Here is a 7,122-nt window from a genome sequence, read left to right on the forward strand (position 1 = left end):
AATAGACTTTTTTCAGGCACTCTCAGAGATTCCAACTTTTCTAAAACACTTAAAATTAAAATTAAAATTCTATAAGATAAAGAAATATATTATTTATTTATTATAAATAAAATTTCATATGATAACATAAAAATAATTTAATAAATTTAAACCAAAAAAACACATTAAAATATGAACTTGATAGGATAGAAATTAAAAAAAACATTAAAATATAAACTTGATAAGCTACAAAATTTGTGTACGTACCAAACACTTTAGCAATATATTTATATGCATTCATCCTCTTTGTAAGACAACCCTAAAAACACTCTTTCCCCATCCGTTTTCACCTGCATTTTTTTTGTGTGTGTGTGTGTGTGTGTTTCAAATGTATAATAACCATGTTTTTAATAATTGTACGATTTAGTTTATTGAATATCTCTACTCTATTATTTTGATTGCAGGTACTAACTCTTTCGTATTTACTCTCATAAACAAAGGTTCTAATAAGAATATTAGATAGAGACAAAACTACTTTACGAGGTAAGACCATCAAACTTTTGTTTTTGTATTATATTATTGTTAACTTTGTATTTCATATTGATTTCAAGGATTTGTTTTCCATATAAATTAACGTCATAATATGGTTTGTAAATATAAACTAGTTTTGTCCCCCGTGAAAATCACGGGCTTGTCATGGACATCATTTTTCTTCTTTTATTAAAAGTAATGTCTTGTGGGATAGGATAAAGGATGCTTTATAAGCTTGGGGACGAATACGCATGAACACCAAAAGACGGAAGTGGTCGATACTATAATATCAAAGGGACACATGAGGTTTTTTAAAAAGGGTTTTTTCTAACGTGTGTTCTAAGGACATACATTAATAACCTAACTATGGTAAAATTTATAAGAGATTCTCATCAAATATTCAAATATAAACTCATTTTTACCATTATATCATATTATTGGGGTACATAAATTTCATTCACATGAAGGCTAATCTACAAAATACATAAATTTTATTCGATTGATTGAATAAATGTAATTTGTCTTCGTTAGAGTTGTGATCGTGTGGTAGAATCAATGTGCTGCTTCTTACCAATTTTCAGTCCTTGTTCATGGAGCAAGCCCATTGAAGTTCAAACTTTGTTGTAAATGTCTTCTGACACTCGACTCTCTTTCAAGTTCAATTTTGCATATCCTAAACTTCCAATCTTAGCTACACTTAAGCATCTAATTTGACAACATGTCTTGACAAAACTCAACTTTGCAAGTTGTATGTAGGCGTAGCTGCATATAGAAGAAAAAGTTTCACAATTTATTAGAGCAATACAGCTGTAAAAAAAATAAGAATTGAAACGTGTAATATGATACTCCCTTCTATTCCGAATAACCGTTCCATTGTCCATTTCCGTCTATTCACATAACTGTTCCACCGCCCGTTTTTGGTAATGTTTTTTCTTACATAATGACTATACTATCCTTTTTACTTTTCATTATTTATAACCCCACCTTTAACCCATCCTATTAGTACTTTTCATTTTCCATTTCCGTCTATCCACTCACTTTCTTAATTCTTATGTCATTTCAACAATGGGACAGTTATTCGGAATAGGAAAGAGTATATGATATCCTTTCAATTAACTTCCCCATTATGAGTACTTATTTTCTTACAAACAAATAATTGTGAACCTCCATAAAAAAATTATTACGGCGAAAATAAATTATAATAATTAGTAATATTTCCTCCATTCCAATCAGTAAATAAAAAAAAAAATTGAGAGGGAGAATATCAAGCAAGGAAAAAGAAACCGAGCTCTAAGGTTGCACATAACAGAGTAACATACATGTAACATGTCAGTTTATCAAACTTATCCCATTTTTTCAACAAAAAAGTGGACCATAATCACGTATTACCGATTCCACACACTACAACATAATATAGTTTCAACACCCACCGATTCCACACACTACAACATAATATAGTTTCAACACCCACTTACAAAATGGTGAGTAGCTCTTAAGTCTTCACACTTTCAATTTACCGTACTAAGGGAAAAAATATCAAAATATAAAAATCTGGTAGTTTCTTTATAAGAAGATTACCTTCAATGAAATTGTATTTGCTTCATAAGAAAGTTACGGAGTACTTTCTAGGGCCTTTTATGCCAGTTCTTTTCCATGCAACATCTTGGGTAACATTATTGATTAGCGTATAACAACCTAAAACTGCAATTCAAAATCAAACGCAATTCAGTTCTACATGCAATTTACACCGTCAATTAAAAGGAGTAGACTAAAGAACGATAAGTCGAAAATCAAAAAAAGAAAGAGATTACCGAACACCACGGTGGAATCGGAAGATTATGATCGAAATATGGCAACAACAACAATCCGATTGTGGTGATTTTCACGTTTATCTATTCTAATATCCACACACCAATCAGTACTTCGGCCTCATGGCATGTCCCTTTTTATAAACACCTCGAGAATGCAAGAGACGTATATGGTTGTAAGTTGTAACAGCTAGAATGCAAAAGGTGCATTGGATTCAATGAAGAGTAATGATAATTCTTTAATGAATTTAATGGAAAGACATTAAAGTAGGCATGAGGAACGACGATGTGCGTTTCTTTTTCTTAAATAACCGATGAAAGGGAATACCATGAGTAATTCAGGATCAAGGCTGTAGGGTAGTCAAAGCTTACGTGACATGGCATATTACAAGAGTCTAGAGAGTGCCACGTGTCTTTATGATAGGTGCTCAAGATTCCTTTTTATGTTATTATATAGATACTGTTTTCGTTTTTATTTATTTTTGTATGCAGGAACTTCCGCACAATTTTTATTCAAGGTGATTACAATCATATTTGACATCTCTACTTTATACGTGCGTTGCCATGAATCCAACCCAACAGAAGCATAATTATTATTGATCTTTGCTATCGTAGGTCAACAAGAAGTTTGCAATTATTGGTGTATTACTTCTTTTATGAAGTACCATTTTTTAAGAAACAGATAAAATATTAGTTAAATTAAGTCTTTTACGAGATTACAAATACATCTTCACGTACTGACTACAATCACACATTCCGTACTAATCGTAAAAACCAATACCTAAGAGATAAGAGTTAAAGTAATAACTGATAAGTTTTGCTAAAATGATTTGCTAATTGTTTAACAAAGGTGTATATATATGCCTCCATATCCTTCTACGGAATTCATACTTATCTAATCTAATCATTTAATCAAGGTGTTCTTATTCCCTATATTTTTCTCCTTCAAAACAAAGATGTCCGGCTTCCGTTTGCATAAGATACATTGGGTTGATACGTTTTTATATTGTTCATATATGATTTTTAGTTAACCTAATGTTTATCTAAGAAAATAAATCGTTACGTATATGTTTTTCTAAAAAAACGACTAAGTTACATCCTGAACTAATTTTGAGCAATCATGCACATATGTTTACATACAAAAAAGCGAGGAAAAAGAAAGTTAATAGATTAACCCGACCCGTATTCGACCCGATCCGTATATCAGAATGTTTTGTCAACCCCTCACTATGGTCAGATTAGAGTTGTTGCTGATGACTTGTGTGTTTGTGTGAAATAATTTTAGTCTCCACGATAATGACAGTCCTAATTGCCCGAGTTACTTGATGTTTTGCATTGTTTAATAAAATAAACGACAATGTGAGTGACTGGTGTTTGGTTAAGCAAACTGTTTATTTGCCTTCTTATAGGAGCTTCGAGTGACTGGTGTTTGGTTTCTATATAGTGATAGAGTTATACTCCGTAGTCTTTGTGTGGTCAAATGTCTATATTGTAAACAATAGTTCCAAGTATAGTAGGATTCAAGTTATTCCATTATTATTTTTTTAATTAGTTACCAAAAAAATTATTATCTTCTTAATCTAACCAAATTGTTAGGGTCATGTAATTCATTATATATATACACAACACCATGATACGACGAGAGCTGCAGCAGCGAGGAAGGAAAGGAGCGGAGCACGGCCGAAGAACTACAATGAACTTCTCGCTATTAGTAAATCTCCTGGAGTACGATCCAGGTGACCTTACAGGTTATATATACAAGGGGGAGCCGAAAGAGTGAAATTTCAGCAGCATTATCGAGAAGGATCCTAATCTAGAAAAAATATATACAACTATACGAGTATATGAACAATGAGACAATGCAATGCTAACCTATATATATTACTCTCATACTCAATCATAGGAATTTGTTGTTTCTACATATATCATCAAACACCAAAGCATGATCAAGAACCGATTTTTAGTTTGTCTTTCCCTAGCCATGTGGGTATTATTTGGCCCGTCTGTCCATCACAAATGAGAATGTGTGTATTCTCATATTCGTAGAAGAATTTAAATGTATGCACATTATTTTACATCTAAAAGTCTAAAATATAAGGTAGTGGAACACAATATTGGTATAAATTATTTTAGTACCCGTGCAACGCACGGGCACAAAATCTAGTTATTATTAAATGGGGTTGAGAGAAGGAAATAGAGAGGATCACAATCCGGAAAATAGAACCATATGTGTTACTGTGTTTGTTAAGCTAAGATTTAATTTATTTTTTTAAGTATACGGGTCTAAGGATCGGGTCCGGGTCCCATAAATCGGACCGGACCGAAATACTTATCTAAGACTCATACCCGACCCATACCCGCACGGGTCTCAAAACTTCAGATCCAGACCCGACCCATTAGGGTCCGACCCAAAGGGTCTGAGTCGGGTCCCCGTCCCGCTGCCATCCCTAGTCATGATTGTATAAGTGGTGAGTTTGGGTTAGTTTGGAACTTGGAAGGTGTCTATTTAAGTATTTATATACCTGCCTGCTAAAGATCGTCGACACATTACTAATTATCGTCGACAATTTGTAATGACTTTTCTAATCTACCCCTCACTCTAAAGCTCCCATATATTAACATTTTTTTCAAGTACGACATTTTCGTCACCACCGCTTCAATTCCGTCAGCAAATTCAAGAAATCGACGATAAGAATCTAAACTAGTTTAATTTTTAAAAAAATTGTAATTAGTTAGTAGATTTAGGTAGTTTAGAATAGAATCGTTATTGTTAAAACGGATTAGCGATTATCGATTACGGCACCAAAAATTAATCTAAGTCAGTATTTTTTTTCCGGACGAAAAACATTTTCGTCCAGACCAAGTTCCGGACAATTAATTTTTCGTCCAGACCGAGGTCCAGACAAAAATATTTTTCGTCCAGACCCAGGTCCAGACGAAAAATATTTTCGTCCGGAAAAAAAAATATTTTTTTTTTAAAAAAAAAATAAAAAAAAAAAACATTTATGGACGAAAATATTTTCCGTCGGGACGAAAAATTTCTTTGTCCGGACCTTGGTCTGGACGGAAAATTTCTTCATCCAGGCCCTTTTTCAACAATTTTTTTTTTTAAAAAAAAAATTATTAATTCCCGTCTTAAATTAGTTTTGGGTGTGTGGATCGATAATCGATAATCCGTTCGTCAAATCATAAACTTGAAACGTAAATATATCTCTTGAACATCGTTACTAGCTTGATCGTTGTTACCGTCATTAGTCGATATGTTTAAAACCGTTTTAATCGAAAAGTTCGTAAATTAAATTACGATTTTTTTTTTCCAAAAAAACATCTTTTTTGTTTTAGAAAGATTAGAGAGAAAGAGAGGCAATTAGGCAAATTGGGTTAATGGGGGGCAATATTGGAAAGATGTGTTAATTGTCGCATTTATAATTAGTAAAAGTGTCGATGATCTTTAGCACGACCGTATATATAATGGTAGAAAGGCTTCTGAATAAGGGTTATTATGGATCAAGCATATAGGTTACTAAATAATTTTGTTCGGCCCATGCCATCATGAATCATCAATGTTCATTACAACATAATTGAACCCATTCTAAGATTAATAAGTCTCTCTTAAAACGGATATATATATATATATATATATATATATATATATATATATATATATATATATATATATATATATATATATATATATATATATATATATATATATATATATATATATATATATATATATATATATATATATATATATATATATATATATATATATAGGAGTTCTAATGAGTCCAACATGTGTCATTGAGTTCATAAGTCATCCTAAGGGCCATTGGATGGACTCATTGGATGGTTGAGATGAATTTGATTAAGGGCTATTAAAAAGAAAACGTAAAAAATGTGGATGGTTGGATTGAGATGAGTGGTTGAGATTGAAAATTACCAAAAAAAATTACCACTAATCAAATTTTTATACACTAATTAATTTTTCTTTCTCTCTAGCCCCTAATTAATCGTTTGAGTTTGATTTGAAGTGTAAATGTAATGTTGTATGAGTTTTACAAGTGTAAATGTGATGTTTTACGAGTGTAAATGTAACATTTTTAGAGTGTAAATTTGATTGTTTGTGACGGAAATTTTGAATTTATATAATTTTAACATTTTACAAGTGTAAATTTGATGTTTTATGAGTGTAAATGTAACATTTTAAGAGTGTAAATTTGATTTTTTGTGACGAAAATTTTGAATTTATATGATTTTAACATTTTACAAGTGTAAATGTGATGTTTTACGAGTGTAAATGTAATATTTTAAGAGTGTAAATTTGATTTTTTGTGACGGAAATTTTGAATTTATATAATTTTAACATTTTGCAAGTGTAAATGTGATGTTTTACGAGTGTAAATGTAACATTTTTAGAGTGTAAATTTGATTTTTTGTGACGGAAATTTTGAATTTATATAATTTTAACATTTTACAAGTGTAAATTTGATGTTTTACAAGTGTAAATGTAACATTTTAAGAGTGTAAATTTGATTTTTGTGACGGAAATTTTGAATTTATATAATTTTAACATTTTACAAGTGTAAATTTGATGTTTTCATGAGTGTAAATGTAAATATTTTAAGAGTGTAAATTTGATTTTTTAGGCAATTTTCTATATAAAAATTTGAATTTAGATAATCTTAACATGTTACCGAGTGTAAATGTGAAGTTTTACGAGTGTAAATGTGATATTTTAAGTGTAAATTTGAAGGTCTACGAGTGTAAATTTGAAGGTTTAAGAGTGTAACTTTCGTCCTTT

The 7,122-nt window shown here is 30.9% G+C and overlaps 1 long non-coding RNA gene across 1 annotated transcript; it reads left to right on the forward strand.

The window, feature by feature from the left end:
* Positions 1-411: 411 nt before the first annotated feature.
* Positions 412-4,218, forward strand: LOC141656062 (uncharacterized). Its single transcript, XR_012548315.1, has 2 exons — positions 412-522; positions 3,915-4,218. It is a non-coding gene; the product is annotated as an uncharacterized LOC141656062 (long non-coding RNA).
* The last annotated feature ends 2,904 nt before the right edge of the window (positions 4,219-7,122 follow it).

Source organism: Silene latifolia, chromosome 5 (assembly GCF_048544455.1).
Source record: "Silene latifolia isolate original U9 population chromosome 5, ASM4854445v1, whole genome shotgun sequence".
In the NCBI taxonomy this organism is placed as follows: Eukaryota; Viridiplantae; Streptophyta; class Magnoliopsida; order Caryophyllales; family Caryophyllaceae; genus Silene; species Silene latifolia.